Genomic DNA, 18,483 nt, shown 5'->3' with positions numbered 1-18,483 from the left:
TCCCTCACTTTGGCTTTAAAAATGGTCCCTGAAGCCCACTGGGGAATTTAGGTGCTTTGAGGATTAAACATCCTGGACTCCTTGTATAGTACTTTACAATAAACACTGCATTTTCCTTCACCACAATCCAGTTTCAGTAGGTTGGCTTCACTCCAAGAGGAGGAGGGGATCCAAGTTTGGTTAGATAATAGAACCCAAGGACCAGTCCAACTACAACAGTGATTATGAATAGGCTGAGACCAGCACAAAAAACAACTTGGATGAAACAAACATTCCTATGGACACATAAACTACAAAAGTAACTGAAGAAGAAGCAGAAAATCTGAACAAACCTGTAACTAGTAAGAAGACTGAGTGAGAAATCAAAACCTCCCCAAACGAAAAGCCCAGTAATCATAAGCTCATTTTCTAAGTCAGTGAGTCTGTTTCTGAGTTAACATTTAAATCAGTGGACACTGAATAAAGCACATTACCCTCCATAATCTGGGTGAGCCTCATCCAATCAGTTGAAGGCCTAAAAGGAAAAAAAAATTGATCTTCTTGAAAGAAAAAAAAAATTTGCTTCTGAAGGCCCTCGAACTTGAGATGCAACATCTGGTCATCCTGGGTTTCCAGCTTGCCCCTGGTCTTCGGGACTTTTGGACTTTCCAACCTCCACAATCTCATGAATCAGTTTCTTAAATAAAATCCTTTCTCACCTCTATAGAGTCATCCTATTGGTTCTGTTGCTATTGAGAACATGGGCTAATACAGGTGGTAAAATGGAAAATCTTTGTTAAATTTCCCTAAGAATGCATTTCACCAACTTGGGACTTTCCTGGTAGCCCAGTGGGCATGAATCTGCTTGCCAATGCAGGGGACACGGGTTTGATTCCTGGTCCAGGAAGGTCCCACATGCTGAAGAACAACTTGACCCCATGGGCCACAGCTGCTGAAGCCCACATAGCGAGAGCCCAACCTCTGCAACAACAGGAGCCACCAGAGTTTGGAGGAGAGTGGGTACATATAGATGTACGGCTGAGTCCCTTTGCTGCCCACCTGAAACTATCATAACATTGTTAATCGGCTGTATGCCAATATAAAATAAAAAGTTTTTTAAAAGAGAGAGTTGTCACAAAAATGAGAAGCCCATGGACTGCAACTAAGAGGAGCCCCCATGCATGGCAAACAGAGAAAGCCCACATTCAACCGCGAAGACCCAGCACAACCAAAAACATAAATTAATTAATTAACTATTTCACCAGTTTCTCCTTTGAGAACTTAACATAATTGAGTTAATACTCTTCTTATGTTCAGTTTTCATTCCAATCCAAAAGAGAGGCAGTGCCAAAGAACACTCAAACTACTGCACAATTGCACTCATCTCTCACGCTAGTAAAGTAATGCTTAAAATTCTCCAAGCCAGGCTTCAGCAATACGTGAGCCATGAACTTCCAGATGTTCAAGCTGGTTTTAGAAAAGGCAGAGGAACCAGAGATCAAATTGCCAACATCTGCTGGATCATGGAAAAAGCAAGAGAGTTCCAGAAAAACATCTATTTCTGCTTTATTGACTGTGCCAAAGCCTTTGACTGTGTGGATCACAAGAAACTGTGGAAAATTCTGAAAGAGATGGGAATACCAGACCACCTGACCTGCCTCTTGAGAAATCTGTATGCAGGCCAGGAAGCAACAGTTAGAATGGGACATGGAACAACAGACTGGTTCCAAATAGGAAAAGGAGTATGTCAAGGCTGTATATTGTCACCCTGCTTATTTAACTTCTATGCAGAGTACATCATGAGAAACCCTGGGCTGGAGGAAGCACAAGCTGGAATCAAGATTGCCAGGAGAAACATCAATAACCTCAGATATGCAGATGATACCACCTTATGGCAGAAAGTGAGGAAGAAATAAAGAGCCTCTTAATGAAAGTGAAAGAGGAGAGTGAAAATGTTGATTTAAAGCTCAACATTCAGAAAACTAAGATCATGGCATCCGGTCCCATCACTTCATGGCAGATAGATGGGGAAACAGTGGAAACAGTGGCTGACTTAATTTTTCTGGGCTCCAGAATCACTGCAGATGGTGATTGCAGTCATGAAATTAAAAGACGCTTACTCCTTGCGGCTTAGAGGGTAAAGTGTCTGCCTGCAATGCGGGAGACCCGGGTTTGATCCCTGAGTTGGAAAGATGCCCTGGAGAAGGAAATGGCAACCCACTCCAGTATTCTTGCCTGGAGAATCCCATGGACAGAGGAGCCTGGTGGGCTACAGTCCACAGGGTCACAAAGAGTCGGACACAACTGAGTGACTTCACTTCCACTTTACTCCTTGGCAGAAAAGTTATGACCAACCTAAACAGCATATTGAAAAGCAGAGACATTACTTTGTCAACAAAGGTCCATCTAGTCAAGGCTGTGGTTTTTCCAGTGGTCATGTATGGATATGAGAGTTGAACTACAAAGAAAGCTGAGCACCAAAGAATTGATGCTTTTGAACTGCGGTGTTGGAGAAAACTCTTGAGAGTCCCTTGGACTGCAAGGAGATCCAACCAGTCCATCCTAAAGGAAATCAGTCCTGAATATTCATTGGAAGGGCTGATGTTGAAGCTGAAACTCCAATACTTTGGCCACCTGATGCGAAGAGCTGACTCACTGGAAAAGACCCTGATGCTGGGAAAGATTGAGGGCAGGAGGAGAAGGGGACGACAGAGGATGAGATGGTTGGATGGCATCAACAACTCAATGGACATGGGTTTGGGTGAACTATGGGTGTTGGTGATGGACAGAGAAGCCTCGCATGTGGCAGTTCATGGGGTTGCAAAGAGTTGGACATGACTGAGCGACTGAACAGAACTGAAATTTCTTTTCCTGTTTTTCTTTGTACACATAGTGGGAAAACCAGAAATAAAGCAAGAGCTTTTTAAAAGTAAAGAACAGAGAAAATTCTCAAACTGGATAAAGAGTCTCAGATGGCTTTAGTTGTCTCACTCCATCATTGTAATTCTACTTACCTGGAAGCAAACTTAGATAGCTGTTTCTCATGGTGCGGAGACCAGCAAGCCCAGCCACAGAAGATGTCTTATCTTCCTCTGTGGAGGAAGGGACTTCTGGCTTTCAGTATGACTTCTGCTTTTCACGGGGCTCTTCTGGGTGGCGCTAGTGGTAAAGAACCTACCTGCCAATGCAGGAGACTGAAGAGACATGGGTTCGATAGCTGTGTTGGGAAGATCCCCTGGAGGAGGGCATGGCAACCCACTCCAGTATTCTTGCCTGGAGAATCCTGTGGACAGAGGAGCCCAGTAGGCTAGGGCACATAAGGTCACAAAGAGTCGGACATGACTGAAGCGACTTAGCGCACATGCATGCTGCTTTTCATTACCTAACACATGCATGTTGCTTTTCATTATCTAACAGGAAGTCACTGGTCTGGATGTTTCTTCCTCCTGTTTTGCCTGATGATTACTTCTCTGAAATTTCTAAGCATTTGCATAGCATTACTGGTATTTGTACCGTAAGACTCTTCAAAAGTGGTTTTTATATTGTTCTGATATATGAAGACCTCCTATATCAAACATGAAGACGCATTTTATTGGTCTTTTTGCATGTATGAGGACCTTGGTTCAGAGTGAATAGAATTATTTATTTGCTATATGTTAACAGATTAAAATTTTGTGTGTGTACACATTTAGTTTTATTGTAACCAAGCAACTTGTACACTTTTAACATTTAAAACTGAGCATCATTTTTCCTTTCCAGTGAAACAAAAATTAAAAAAAAACAGGAGCAAAAATACAATAGAGAATTTCAATTGCAAATAAGATCCTACAGGTTCTGCTAATCCTCCCATCAAGTGGCAGGGCTCAAGTCATCATTAGGAGAGGATTTTATTTTAAAAGTGTCATCTTAAACTGCAAGGATTTCCATTAAACATCATAATTAAACATGCCAAAGGAGAAGCCATGTTGTCAAAATGCCCACTTAACCCACCCAAACATCTCAAACCCACCCTTTTGCTGACCTTTTATAACCCCATTTTTAAAGTTTTTTTTCTTTTTTTTAACAAGAGAAAGCAGACAGATACATGTTGGTAAATGCTATCCATATTCATATAAAGACACTGTGTGATCTCTGAGCCTGATATACAGAGAAGGGAGGAAAAAAGCTAGAACTCTATGCCCTACTAACGGGCCTAGCACCCGCCAGCTTCCAGCAGAGCTAAGGGAGCAGCAAGTTTTTCTTTTTTTCTCACAGAGCATGGTGGTGTTGATTCCATACAATTTTTGTTGAGACAGGAAGAGATAAAAATGAATTTGGAACAGAAGTGGGTAGAGATTTGTTTCCCACTGAATTCTGCTCAAGGAATTCCCCCCACCCCCCAGCAAATAAGTTTTGAACTGTGGTATAAAGGAGAAAAGAGACCTCAAAAACAGGGCGACTGAACACAAGAGGAGAAAAAAAAAAAAAAAAGACTGCAACTTGCTCCCAGGGACTGGAGAAAATAACAAAAGGTTGGAATCCGTGTGTTCCTTCCATTAGTCATCTTCTTCTTCCTCGCTCTCATCATCATCTTCATCCTCATCCTCTTCTTCAGCAATCCTTTGGCCTCTTCATCGTCGTTGTCTTCTCCTTCCCCTTCTTTATCATCCACGTCAGGAACCAAGTACTGTAATGGATTTGGCAAATATCATCTTTGATGACCTCTCCTAATTCATCTGCACCTGCATCAGAATGATCAGTAAACCAGGTGAAGAAGCTTTCTGCTTCCTGATGCTGTCTCTTCCTGCTGGCTTTATTCTGTGTTGGACTTGATTGTTTCATCAAGTCCTGTCCAGATTTTCATTTGATTTCAGTGGACTTTGAAGATGGATCACCACTCTCATTCAGATGAAGTTCTTTGGAGAGAATTTTGTTTTCAAAGTAAGGGTTTTCATCAAAATAAAAATCTATTCTGTAACCTGATTTAACGTCTTCAAATTCTGTCACTTCGACTCTTGTCAAATAATGCAGTGACTCTTCGTCCTCCTCCCCAAGCAGTGCAGACACTTGTGGATGGTTATCAAATGCTGTTATCCAAAATTTTGGGATTTTTGCCATCAATTCTGACCTCTTTCTTAAAAATGGTTGAAAGTCGCTCAGTCGTGTCCAACTCTTTGGGACCCCATGGACTGTAGCCTACCAGGCTCCTCCTTCCATGGGATTCTCCAGGCAAGCGTACTGGAGCGGGTTGCCATTTCCTTCTCCAGCGGATCTTCCTGACCCAGGGATCGAACCCGGGTCTCCTGCAATCCAGGCAGATGCTTTAACCTCTGAGCCACCAGGGAAGCCCTGGTTGGCGGAGTTTATTATCTTTCTGTTCTACTTTCTAAAGTCTCCTCATTGGCTTGTTCATTAAGTCTGTCTATTTCATTTTGCACTTCGTCAATATGTTCAGTTGCTTCTTGCTGTTCTTTTTCTTCCTTCAGCAAGTTTGAAGAAGCAGATGCCTCGTCTGGCCTGGAGGCAGGAGTCGGCCTCGCTTTCATGTTTTCTTTGGTTGGGGTGGAAGTGAAGACTGGAGTCTGGGGGCCATGCCTGGAAAATCCCATGGACGGAGGAGCCTGGTAGGCTGTGGTCCATGGGGTCGCTAGGAGTCGGACAGGACTGAGCGGCTTCACTTTCACTTTTCACTTTCATGCCTTGGAGAAGGAAATGGCAACTCACTCCAGTATTCTTGCCTGGAGAATCCCAGGGACAGGGGAGCCTGGTGGGCTGCCGTCTATGGGGTTGCACAGAGTCGGACACAACTGAAGCGACTTAGCAGCAGCAGCAGCAGCAGCTGGGAAAAAAAAAAAGCCAAGAATCCTCCCAGAGGAGGAGAGAGGTACTGCAAGCTCAGAGAACTCAGACTTTTTTATTTTGATTTTGAAATATTTAGTTTTATTTTGAAACATAAATTAAGAGGAAGTTGTAAAACACTGCCAAGCAGTCCTGTGTAATCTTCAGTCATTTTCCCACAAAGATTACATTTTTATATAATGATAGACCAATATTTTGGAGAAGGCGATGGCACCCCACTCCAGTACTCTTGCCTGGAAAATCCCATGGACGGAGGAGCCTGGTAGGCTACATGCCATGGGGTCACGAGGAGTAGGACACGACCGAGCGACTTCACTTTCACTTTTCACTTTCATGCACTGGAGAAGGAAATGGCAACCCACTCCAGTGTTCTTGCCTGGAGAATCCCAGGGACGGGGGAGCCTGGTGGGCTGCTGTCTATGGGGTCGCACAGAGTTGGACACGACTGAAGCGACTTAGCAGCAGCAACAGCAGTCCAATATTTAAATGAAGAAACTGACATTGGTACGATGTGTGTTGTAATTCCAAGTCGTTTTATCGCATATGTAGATTCCTGCAACTGTCACTGTAATCAAGATCCATCAATATTCCATCACCACAAAGATTTCCCTCATGCCACCCCAGCATCCCTAAACCTTGGCAGGTCTAAAACTAAGGATTTAATTCTTTTTTTTCTTTTTTTTTTTTTTTTAAATTCTTCAACAAAGCTCAACATAGTCTGAGATTCATATCTGATGACAAAAGAAAATATTCCTGATATGTTTTTAAAGATGAGAAACACATATCCCTCAAATTTTCTAGTAGTCTGTGTGATGGAATTATGATAATTTTCCTTGTTTGCATTTTTCACCTTTATTGTTTTCTATGTGGCCATGATTATCAGTTCTGCTAGAACTGCCACAACAAAATATAGACTGAGTGTCTCAAACCGCAGAAATTTATTTTCTCATAGTTTTGGGGCCTGGGTGTCCAAGATCAAGTGCTGGCAGGGTTGGTTTCCGAGGAAAGTGCTCTCTGGGCTTGTACCTGGCCCTCATCTCACTGCATCCTCATGTGACCCTTTCTTCTCTATGTGGAAAGACAGTGATGCCTGGCATCCTCTAGTTCTAAAGGTTGAGCTCTTATTGTCCATCTCTTGGACACGACAACACCAGTGCCCTATTCCCTTCACTCTTCCCTTGGCCTCTGTCCCCTTATCGAGGTGCTTCTGCTCCCTAATCCTACAGACACCCCGCAGTTTGCATATTGTTCTCCATAGTGGCTGCACCAGTTTGCTTTCCCATCAACAGTGTAGGAAGGTTCCCTTTCCTCTACACCCTCTTCGGCATTTGTTGTTTGTAGATTATTTGATGATGGCCATTGTGACCAGTGTGACCTCTTGAGAGTTTTGATTTGTATGTCCTAATATTTATTTATTTATTATTATTATTTTTTTCAGGAACTACAGGGTTTTTACTTAATTTCACTGATTGTACATCGTGTTTCCTTTTCCTCACGCCAATTCTTTCAACAAAAGCATAATTGCTCATCTTCTTTATTCCGTTACACACACACCCCAGTCTCAGAATAGCAAAATATCAATGTCGCCATCAACAATATGATGGAGTATGTCCTAATATTTAGTGACGCTGAGCATCTTTTTGTGTACTTTTTGGCCATTTTATATCCTCTTTGGAGTAATGTCTATATAGACCTTCAATGCATTTATTGATTGGATTGTTGTTGAAACATGAAATTGTTTCTTTAATTTCTCTTTCTAATATTTTGATTTTTGTATATAGAAAAGCAAGAGTCATACTCCATTGTGTATAGGTACCATAGCTTTCTTATCCATTCATCTGCTGATGGACATCTAGGTTGTTTCCATGTCCTGGCTATTATAAGCAGTGCTGCAATGAGATGGATGAAGCTGGAGCCGATTATACAGAGTGAAGTAAGCCAGAAAGAAGAACGCCAGTACAGTATACTAACACATATATATGGAATTTAGAAAGATGGTAATGATAACCCTGTATGCGAGACAGCAAAAGAGACACAGATGTATAGAACGGACTTTTGGGCTCTGAGGGAGAGGGAGAGGGTGGGATGATTTGGGTGAATGACACTGAAACATTTATACTATCATGTAAGAAACGAATCGCCAGTCTATGTTCAATACAGGATACAGGATGCTTGGGGCTGGTGCACGGGGATGATCCAGAGAGATGATATGGGGTGGGAGGTGGGAGGGGGGTTCAGGATTGGGAACTCATGTACACTCGTGGCAGATTCAAAACCAATACAGTATTGTAAAGTACAATAGGGTAAAAATAAAAATTTTAGAAAAACAAGAGATTTCTGCTTCTTAACTTCATATCCTGCACTTTTACCAAATTCATTGTTTAGATCTAGTATTAACAGTTTTCTCATAGCATGTTTAGGATTTTCTATATACAGTATCGTGTCATCTGCAATCAGTGACAGTTTAGCTTCTTTTACAATTTCAGTCATTTTCTTTTTCTTCTCGATTGACATGTCAAGGACTTTCAAAACTATGTTGAATAATATTGGTGAGATTGGACATCCTCGTCTTGTTCCTGATCCCAGAGGAAATGCTTTCAGTTTTTCACCATTGAGAATAGTATTTGTTGTGGGCTTGTCTTATATGGCCTTTATCATATTGAGATAGATTCCCTCTGTGCCCACTTTCTGAAGAATTTTTATCATAAATGGGTGTTGAATTTTGTCGAGAGCTTTTTTTTGCATCTATTAAGATGATCATGTAGTTTTTAGTCTTCAGTGTGTTAATATGGTGTATCACATTGATTGATTTGCGTTTACTGAAGAACCTTATATCCCTGGGATAGATCACACTTGATCATATGATCCTTTAAATGTGCTGTTGGATTTTTGTTTGCTACTATTTTGTTGAGGATATTTGAGCCTTTAGGGATATTGGCCTGATGATATCTTGGTCTGCATTTGTTATCAAGATAATGGTGGGCTCATAGGTTGAGCTTATGAGTGTCCCTTCCTCTGAAATTTTGGAATAGTTTGAGAAGGATAGGTTTTAACTCTTCACGAAATGTTTGATAGTATTTTCCTGTAAAGTCATCTGGTCCTCGACTTTTGTTTGTTGGAAGATTTTAAGCCACAGTTTAAAGTTCAATAGTTGTGATTAATCTATTCATGTTTTTTGTTTCTTCCTGGCTCAGTCTTAGAAGGTTATTCCTTTCTAAGAATTTGTTAATTTCTTCTGGGTAGTCCATTTTATTGGTGTCTACTTGCTTCAACTAGTCTCTTTTTAATTTTATTTTTTAATTGGAGGATAATTGCTTTGCAATATTGTGTTAGTTTCTGCCATACACCAACATGAATTAGCCATAGGTATACACACAGCTCCTCCAACTTGGACCTTTCTCCCACCTAGCACCCCATGCAACATCTCTAGGTTGTCACAGAGCACTGGGTTTGAGCTCCTTGCACTATACAGCAAGTTCCCACTGGCTATCCATTTTATGTATGGTAAAGTATATGTGTTGGGGCTTCCCAGGTGGCACTAGTGGTAAGGAACCTGCCCACCAATACAGGAGACAAAAGAGATGTGATTTTGATTCCTGGGTTGGGAAGGTCCCCTGGAGGAGAGCATCATAACCCACTTCAGTATTCTTGCCTGGAGAATCCCCATGGACAGAGGAGCCTGGGGATTCTACAGTCCATATGGTCACATAGAGTCAAACATAACTGAAGCGACTTAGTATGCACACATGCAAAGTTTGTGTTTCAGTGCTACCCTCCCAATTTGTCCCACCCTGTCCTTCTCCATCTGTGTCCACACAGTTGGGTTGTTTTCTTTTTTATATGGAGTTCTATGAGCTATTTGTTATTTTGCAAATTAACTCCTTGTTTGTTGCATCATTTGCAAATATCTTCTCCCACTCTGTATGTTGTCTTTTCTTTTCATTTATAGTTTCCTTTGCTGTGCAAAAACTTTTGATTTTAATTAGGTCTCATTTGTTTGTTTCTATTTTTATTTCCATTACTCTAGGAGATGAACCCCAAAAGATACTGCTGTGATTTCTGTCAAAAGGCGTTGTGCCTTTGCTTTCCTCCAAGAGTTTTATAGTATCTAGCCTTACATTTTGGTCTTTAATCCATTTTGATTTTCTTTTTTTGGTATTGTGTTTAAAAGTGTTCTAATGTCAATCTTTTATATGTAGCTGTCCAGTTCTCCTAGCACCACTCATTGAAGACACTGTCTTTTCTCCACTGTATATTTTTCCTTCTTTTGTCATAGATTAGGTGACCATGGGTGCATGAATTTATCTTTGGAATTTCTATCCTATTCCACTGTTCTGTATTTCTGTTTTGTGTGTGTGTGTGTGTGTGTGTGTGTGTGTGTGTGTGTGTGTGAGTACTAGGCAGTTTTGATAATTATTGTTTGTAGTGTAGTCTGAAATTAGAGAGCTTGATTCCTTTAGCTCTGTTTTTTCTTCTCAAGGTTGCTTTTGCAATTCCATACACATTAAAATTTTTTTGTTCTAGTTTTGTGGAAAAGGCCATATAAGAAAAACCCACAATTAACATCATACTGAACAGTGAAAAGATGAAAACATTTTCTCTGATTAAAAGTTTAAATGAATTCCTCCTAATCATCTGTGACAGCTAGATCATTGTTTTTTGGGCTTTGCATATGTGTATCAGTGTTCCTTCCTGATGGTCTCTCCGTGGATGATAGTGTCTTTTCTTAGAGTTTAGGTTACTTTGCTGTATATCAACTCTCTCTGAGTCCAAGAAAATGAATGACTTTGTAGTTTATCTGGATATTTCTTATGAGTTTGCTGTTACTGGTTGCCATTTTCTATTTCCTAAGCAGAAGTGGAAATACCCTCTATTCCTCCTGTATTATAATAATGTTATTTTTAAGTTTTAGATTTTATATCATCACCATATAGCAATAAAAATCCATGTATTTATATCTATTTACAAAGTTAGTTTTCTAAACCTCAAAATTCATTAGTATATATACTTTAGGAGTTAATAATTAAGCATTTATTTTATGATAGATTTTATTTATAAGTTTAAACAGAGAGAATTTTGTGTAATGACACATAAAATTATATATACTCTACCTTGAGACCACAGTTATTCACATAATGTCATATTAAAAATCCTTCACAATGTATTTACACATACATATATTATCCTGCTAATACATGATTTTCAGGGAACATACTATAACACTTTTTTCTTTAATATATTTTCATCAAACATTGAAGAGTTTATAGAATATGCTCTACATAATTATAATGCTATTATATCCAAGAAAATAATTTCATAATAACTTTAAATATCTCATACATATTCAATTTATCCCAATTATTTCCAAAATATTTTTATAGCATATATCCAAATCCGAGTGCTACTGAGAGGCTGTTGCTGAGCCATGAAAGATGCCAGGATTCTTGGCCTCTGGAGGAGAGAAATTCAATCTGGGGCCAGTGATGAGGCTTGTTCTCTGAGAACTATTGTGCAATAAAGTTTTATTAAAGTAAAAAGAGATAGAGAAAGCCTCTGACACAGACACTGGAAAGGGGCAGAGAGTGCCCCCTGCTAGCCTTTAGCTGCATGCTATATACCTGTCAGCAAGCTGTTAATTAGAGAAAGGAGGTATCTCAAAACTCAGAGTGGCACCAGGCCCCTCACCCACAACATGCATTTTGAGATAACATTAGCACCAGGTGAGTCATCCCGGGCCATAAAACGATTGACATGAATCGTGAAGAAAGGCAGGTTTTCAAGTAAATATATAGATTCATTAATATAGATTAGGAGAACAATGTATGAGTAAAACATACAGGTTTGTTGAGCCCTCATTGGTTCTGAGTCTTAAGCAAACAGACTTGAAGAAAGACAGAGTCTGGGGTAAATACATAGTTCATTAACAAAGCTTAAGACAAACATTTCCATAAGAAAAACGCATTGGTTAGCTCAAGGTTTGAGAAAAGTTAAGTTCAGGTGGAGCCAGGTGTCATCATGGCAACACAGAATTTTAAGAAAAAACTCTTTTTAAATTTATATAGAGAAGGGGGAAAAATCGAGCAGTTTTTTTCCTCTTGACGCTTAAGAAAGAGGTAAAAAGTGTCTGACACTTGCAGTCTATTTCCTGCATTTGGAGACCCCTGGCCTTCTTGCCTGTTACCCTCTCACTACTAAAGTTGACAGTGAATTTGATTGCCGTGCCCCTTTCGTCACTTTAATCTAGATAGCCTTATGCACCTTTTACAATGAGACTGACATTAGAAAAATTTCCTGTGGTCTATATTTGCCTGACTGCTTCATCATGGTTATTTAACTTGCATGCCTTTCCCCTGTGTTTCATGTGTACTGAAAGTCTGGTCTCAAAGAACAGGTACCAGAAAGATTTTTCTAGAAAGGGCAGGATTGTAAAAATTTTGGCTTTGTGGTCTTGCAGACTGTTTCATAAGCACTCAACTTCACACTGCAGCCTGAAAGCAACTATGGACAATAAACCAGTGAATAGTGTGGTTATGAACCAGTAACAGTTTATTTGCAAAGACAGGCAGCTTCCTGGATTTGCCTGCAGGTTATACTTTGCTAAGTCTTGGTCTAAAGCTTAGATTAGATATAGGTGAAATTGATTGGGCTTCCCCGATGGCTTAGTGGGTAAAGAATCTGCCTGCAATGCAGGAGACACAAGCAGATGAGGGTTTGATCCCTCAATCAGAAAGATGCCCTGGAAGAGATCAATACTAGAGGCAACCCACTCTTGTATTCTTGCCTGGAGAATGCCATAGACAGAGGAGCCTGGAGGGCTGGACATGACTGAAGCGACAGCACACACACACACACACACACACACACACACATTCTTTTGATATGGACACAAACCTTTATTTAGCACACACGGGATGTTTTCAGTTCATGTCTAATCAGGAAATATATAACATCAGAGTGATATTATTGATGTTAAGATTGATCATTAAGTTCGTTTGGTGCCTATCTGGTCTAACATTATAAAAATACACTTTGGTCCTTGTAATAAATCAATAATCATTTAAGAGAATACTTTAGCATTGTGAGATTGGCCAGTCTTTCAACAAGATTTTCCCCAGTGCTTTTAGTGGTGATTTACAGGATACTGAAAAATTGTCATTATCGCCTTCTCTCATATCTTTTACACTTATTTTCAAATATGTTAAGTATCATTTTGTACTCACGGATGTTTAAAATTTAACACGTTATGATCATTTAAAGTCATTTTCCATTTGGTTTAAATTGATACAAATCTGGTCAGTGGATGTCCATGGGACATTTCTATGTCCCACTGGACTTGCATCTTGCCAAGATCACATTCTGAGAATGAAACAGTTTGTTATACATGCAAGTAAAACTTAAAAAATGTGCAGTAGCAATATACTCTTTCTAACCCAGTACATCTTACAATTGTCAGGATGTAGAGATTTTATTTATTTACAGGTTCTGATTTTACTCTTAACAAAGCCTTTTCTTTAACATGTAAGCTCTGTGAAATTAGAAATTAGATCTCTTAATTTAGTGCAGTACATGGTGTGTACCAAGCTTCCATGGTGGTTTAGGTGGTAAAGAATCTGCCAGCAATGCAGGAGGCCTGACTTCAATCCGTGGGCCAGGAAGATCCCCTGAAGAAAGGAATAGCTATCCACTCCAGTATTTTTGCCTGGAGAATTCCATGGACAGAAGAGCCTGGTGGGCTATGGACAATGGGGTCACAAAGAGTCGGACACTACTGAGTGATTTACAAACACCCACATGTATGGTGAGTAGTAAAATATATTTTTCTCATGCATAAGTTAGTAATCTTTAGCTGGAGGGTGAAGAAGTTGAAATATGTATGTATTGAAACCAACTGTCCTGCTTGCTTGTAACTCAAGTGTTTTTAGGACATAATCCAGGAAAAATTTGGGACATCATAGCAATTGTTTACCCTCCATGTAGGTATTTGAACCTTACTTTCCTGTCATATGGTATTTTAAGACAGTTTTCTGAAGCTCATTTTCCTTATCATATACCTTCAAATATCTTCATATACCTATAAACTTGAGGAACTTTGTAGAAAAAGGTTGAAGCAGGTGATTTAACCTAAGGCAACTGAGGAATTGCATCAGATCCCTTTGACTATGCTGAGAGTGAGGGGAGCATACCATATGGAGTAGAAAAGCAAAATTCTCCCAGCAACCTAAATTTCAAGAATTCCCATCATACTTCCTTACACAATGGTTCTGTGAAGAGTTCCTGTAACAAATATGAAAACATATTTTAAAAGTTTTGCCCAAAGATGACGGTTCAGAATTTTCCTTGCCGAACAGGATGCAAGATCATCTGATTTAGCCGTTAATTTAAGTCTCCTGAGAAGGAATATGTAAAAATGACACTTAGTTAGAAAGTGCAAAAGTTTTACACCGAAAACTAAAGAAGATTGTCTTAAAGAAGTCAAAGAAGACCCAAAGAAATGGATCAACACACCACATTCATGGATCGGAAGACAATATTGTTAATATGGTAGCATTGCAGCAAATTGACCTATAGATTCAATGGATTCCTTATCAAATCTCAGTAACCTTATGATGTTGAATAAATATCCCCAGTTTCAATCAACTGATATTACTGTGGATGTTTTGTGCATATGGCTTTGTGCTGACCTTGTGCATTAAAAATAACACAGGCAAGATTTCTGATTTCACAAATCTTACCATCTAGTGGGAAGACAAATACAAATGGTCAGTTATATTTGTGAAGTGGGAGGTCCCTCTGCCCTGGTCCCTCCGAAGATGTCCCTATCTTTTTCCTCTCCATGAAATGACCTAGAGCATTCTCTGTCTAGATGATTCTGTCTGTGTTAATGAAAAGAAAACAACGGACCTCCGTGGCTTCTTAGAAAATGTGATAAGTGGATAGTGAACCTGATTTCACCAAGTACAGTAGTGTGGATGAGGGTAGTGGGAAGTGCATGAATAAAGATATGGGCATGAATTGGTATGCTGGCTCCTAGGTCAGGTATGACATTTATCAGTAAAATGTCAAATAAATAACAAGATTTCGAGATGATTTTTGATGTCCTGTAAGACTTGAGAGTCTTTAGTTTCACCAGCAACATATCTAAAGAGTGTCCCCCCACCCATAAGAAAAGTACTACAAGCTAATAGAAAAATATACCAAGGATATGAACAAATTGTTTCCAGAGATTGAAATATTACTGACTCATAAAGAAAGATGTTCCCTTCCACTAATAATAAAAAGGATACAAAGATACATATCTTTCCTTAGATATGCTATTTACATCTCAGATGGGTAAAAGTACAAAACTTGATAAGAACCTTGTGGTGAGGCTGTAGGGAAACATGTGGCTCAGAATAAAAAATCTGCCTGCCAATGCAAGAAATGCAAGAGATGTGAGTTTGACCCCTAGGTTGGCAAGATCCTGGAAGTGGAAATGGCAACCCACTCTAGTATTCTTGCCCAGAAAATCCCATGGATAGAGGAGCTTGCAGGCTACAGTACATGGAATCACAACACAGTTCACCAAAACTGAGCACACACACAGACATACTACTGGTGGCAGGGTCGATGGAGTGACCTCAAGATGTTGGAATATGGAAGTGTCTGCAAACATGCAGTTGTGAATTTGATGCAGTATCCAACCTAACTGCATAATCAAAAATGAGATCAATGAAGTAAGTGTAAACAGTTGCAACATTATTTGTATTAGCAAATGATCTAACAAAAACACTCACTATAAGAGCCTTATATGTAATTTATACAACAGAAAGCCACATGATCAAAAAATAACGGAGAATCTCTTTGTAGACTCAAGAGAAAAATCTATCAGATGTGTGAAAAAAGAAGGAACAAATAAGAAATACATAGATTGTTTTTACTGTGTAAAATATCTATTGACACGTGCAGGAGAAACCAAATTTGGTTTTTGGACCAAGAGGAACTCAGTGTCTGGGGTTCGAAGTGAGCTGGAGATGATTCCTTTCTTATTGTCTTGGCATTCAAAGCCCCAATATTTTAACTCTTCAAGAAATGTAAAATGGTGTATTAAGTAGGGATATTTTGACATCTAGTCACATGGCTGTAAGAAACATGGCCTTGGATTGTTGTTCAAACTTCTGGGGGCTCCTGTGATTCTTAAGCATTTTGTGCTACAGTCATTTCATGCTTACTTTCATGTGAGTGCCACTTTTATTTCAGTAAATTCCCCATTGTTTCCAGTTGCCAGAGAGTGTTGGTTTTGATGAGCCAGAGAAAGTAAGCAGCTCACTTGGTCAGGTGAAGAGGCAAAGATTTCTCCTGAATCACCTGTACTCACTGGTTCCTCTTGTCCCCCCTGACCTCTGCCATCATCAAATCTTTCTTTCTACAGCCCCTGTGCACTCTGTTCCAGAAGACCCTCATGGTATTGAGAATTCTATTGACAATCATATCACTGTCCCCTGCGGTATACATAACCACTTCCAGGTTTGAAGTCAAATGCGAATCTGGGTGGGCTTCCCAGGTGGTGATAAAAAACGCAGTAAAGAACACAGGAGAGATAAGAGACACAGCTTTCATCCCTGGGTTGGGAAGATCCTATGGAGAAGAGAATGGCTACCCACTCCAGTATTCTTTCCTGGGAAAGTCCATGGAAAAGCAGTCTGGGGGGGCTACAGCCTATTGGGTTGCAGGAGTTGGAGATAACTTAGAGACTAAACCACCATGGCTAATTCACATTGTTTTATCACTGAAACCAACACGACATTGTAAAGCAATTATCCTCCAGTTTGAGAAAAAAAGAAACAAACAGACAGACAAAAAGAGAACTTTCTTTACAAAAGAAAGCGAAACCACGAACTGAGCTTTTTTTTTTTTTTGGAGAAAAGATTCAAAGTTTAGAGAGTTTTCATGTAAGGGAGCTTCTCCTGATGGCCTCCAGATACACTGTGAGAGGGTCCAGGAGAGGCCACCTGAGAAGGAACACCTATAGGCCTTGACAGCTATACCAGCTCCCTTGCTGACAGATAGGAAGATGAGACCTCAGTCCGACAACCACAAGGAACTGAACTGTGCCAGAAGTCAGAGGGTTGGATGAGGACTCCAAGCCTCAATAAGAATGCAGTCCAGGTGGACAGAATGATTTCAGCATTGTGAAAATCTGAGCAGCCATCCCAGTTGTACCATGCAAGATTTACTTTTTTCTGGTTTTACATGGGTGGGAATTTGTTACCCAGCAGCACACGTTGAATGTAGCCACTCTGAAGGTTCTCCTCTGCACATCATAGTGGGCCATGAGGATAGCAAAGCTGCTGAGGTGGGTTCACTGGCAGGTGGTTCCCACCATCTTGCAGCCTCTGGTGGCCTGGTGACCACTTCCATTCTGGCCACGCTCCCAGAAGATGCAGTACACCTTCTTCTCTGGCCCAAGGATCACTGACTATAGGGACAGGAAGTAGGTGTGAGCAGGTGGGTCTATTGCTCAGAAATGCTGACCCAAAGCTAGCTCATGCTGGGCTTTCCTGGGGATATGATGCACTTGTAGGGGACCCCCCTGAAACCCAAGTCTCTGCCCAGGATTCAGGACTCTTCCACATCCACAGCTCCATCCCAGCAGGACTCACATGTTGGAAGACCAAGGTGGCAGGGGAGCTGAGGTTCTGGGTGTTATTGTTACTGATAAAGGTGGATACGCCGTCTGACATCAGGATGGGGGGTACTTCCCACAGCAAACCCCCTTGTGTCTTATGTGCAGTTGCCTGTTCCTCAGTATCCAGGACCAGGGGGACTTTATCCAGCAACTTTCCCATTCCAGGTGTGGAGATAAGCCCTACCACTATAGGACCTGCAGGACAAGGACAAGATTGACATCTGGGAGTGCCCAACATGACCCCTCTTTTAGATGGGCTCTTTCTTTGTAGCCCCATCATAATCTGCAATTCCTATTAAACTTTAATTTTGTTTCTTGGTTAGTGGCCACAAGAGGCTGCTCTAAGTGGGGCAAGGTTTCTCTAATAATTAGATACAGCAAAGTGACTCAGTTATGCACATATATACATTCTTTTTAGATTATTTTCCATTATGATTTATCTTAGGTGTTTAAAGTTTTTTGAATGCACTGTTCAGTTCAGTTCAGTTGCTCAGACGTGTCCAACTCTTTGCGACCCCATGAACTGCAGCACGCCAGGCCTCCTTGTCCATCATCACCTCCCGGAGTCCGCCCAAACCCATGTCCATTGAGTCGGTGATGCCATCCAACCATCTTATCCTCTGTCGTCCCCTTCTTCTCCTGCCCTCAATCTTTCCCAGCATCAGGGACTTTTCAAATGAGTCAGGTCTTCACATCAAGTGGCCAAAGTATTGGAGTTTCAGCTTCAACATCAGTCCTTGGGACACAGTAAAATTCCAGATTTGCAGGAATTGAGTAACCAAGAAGTCCACCACCATGACTTCTTTCACACTGATGACATGATGAATTTCTTGAAACACACAGAACTAAGTATCTTTTGTCCTCACTTAATGGCTCAAAGAATAACATTTCAGGTTGTCCATGGGATAAGAAGATACAGTGCTCAGTCTTTTGGACTCTGTGGGAGAGGGAGACGGTGGGATGATTTGGGAGAATGGCATTGAAACATGTATAATATCATA

At 40.5% G+C, this 18,483-nt stretch overlaps 1 pseudogene; it reads right to left on the bottom strand.

The window, feature by feature from the left end:
• Positions 1-4,514: 4,514 nt before the first annotated feature.
• On the bottom strand, positions 4,515-5,551 carry LOC128051324 (protein SET-like; annotated as a pseudogene).
• Positions 5,552-18,483: the final 12,932 nt, after the last annotated feature.

This window comes from Budorcas taxicolor, chromosome 7 (assembly GCF_023091745.1).
Source record: "Budorcas taxicolor isolate Tak-1 chromosome 7, Takin1.1, whole genome shotgun sequence".
NCBI classification, from domain to species: domain Eukaryota; kingdom Metazoa; phylum Chordata; class Mammalia; order Artiodactyla; family Bovidae; genus Budorcas; species Budorcas taxicolor.
Note: the sequence above shows the minus strand (reverse complement) of the source record. Positions and strands in the feature narration are given on the sequence as shown.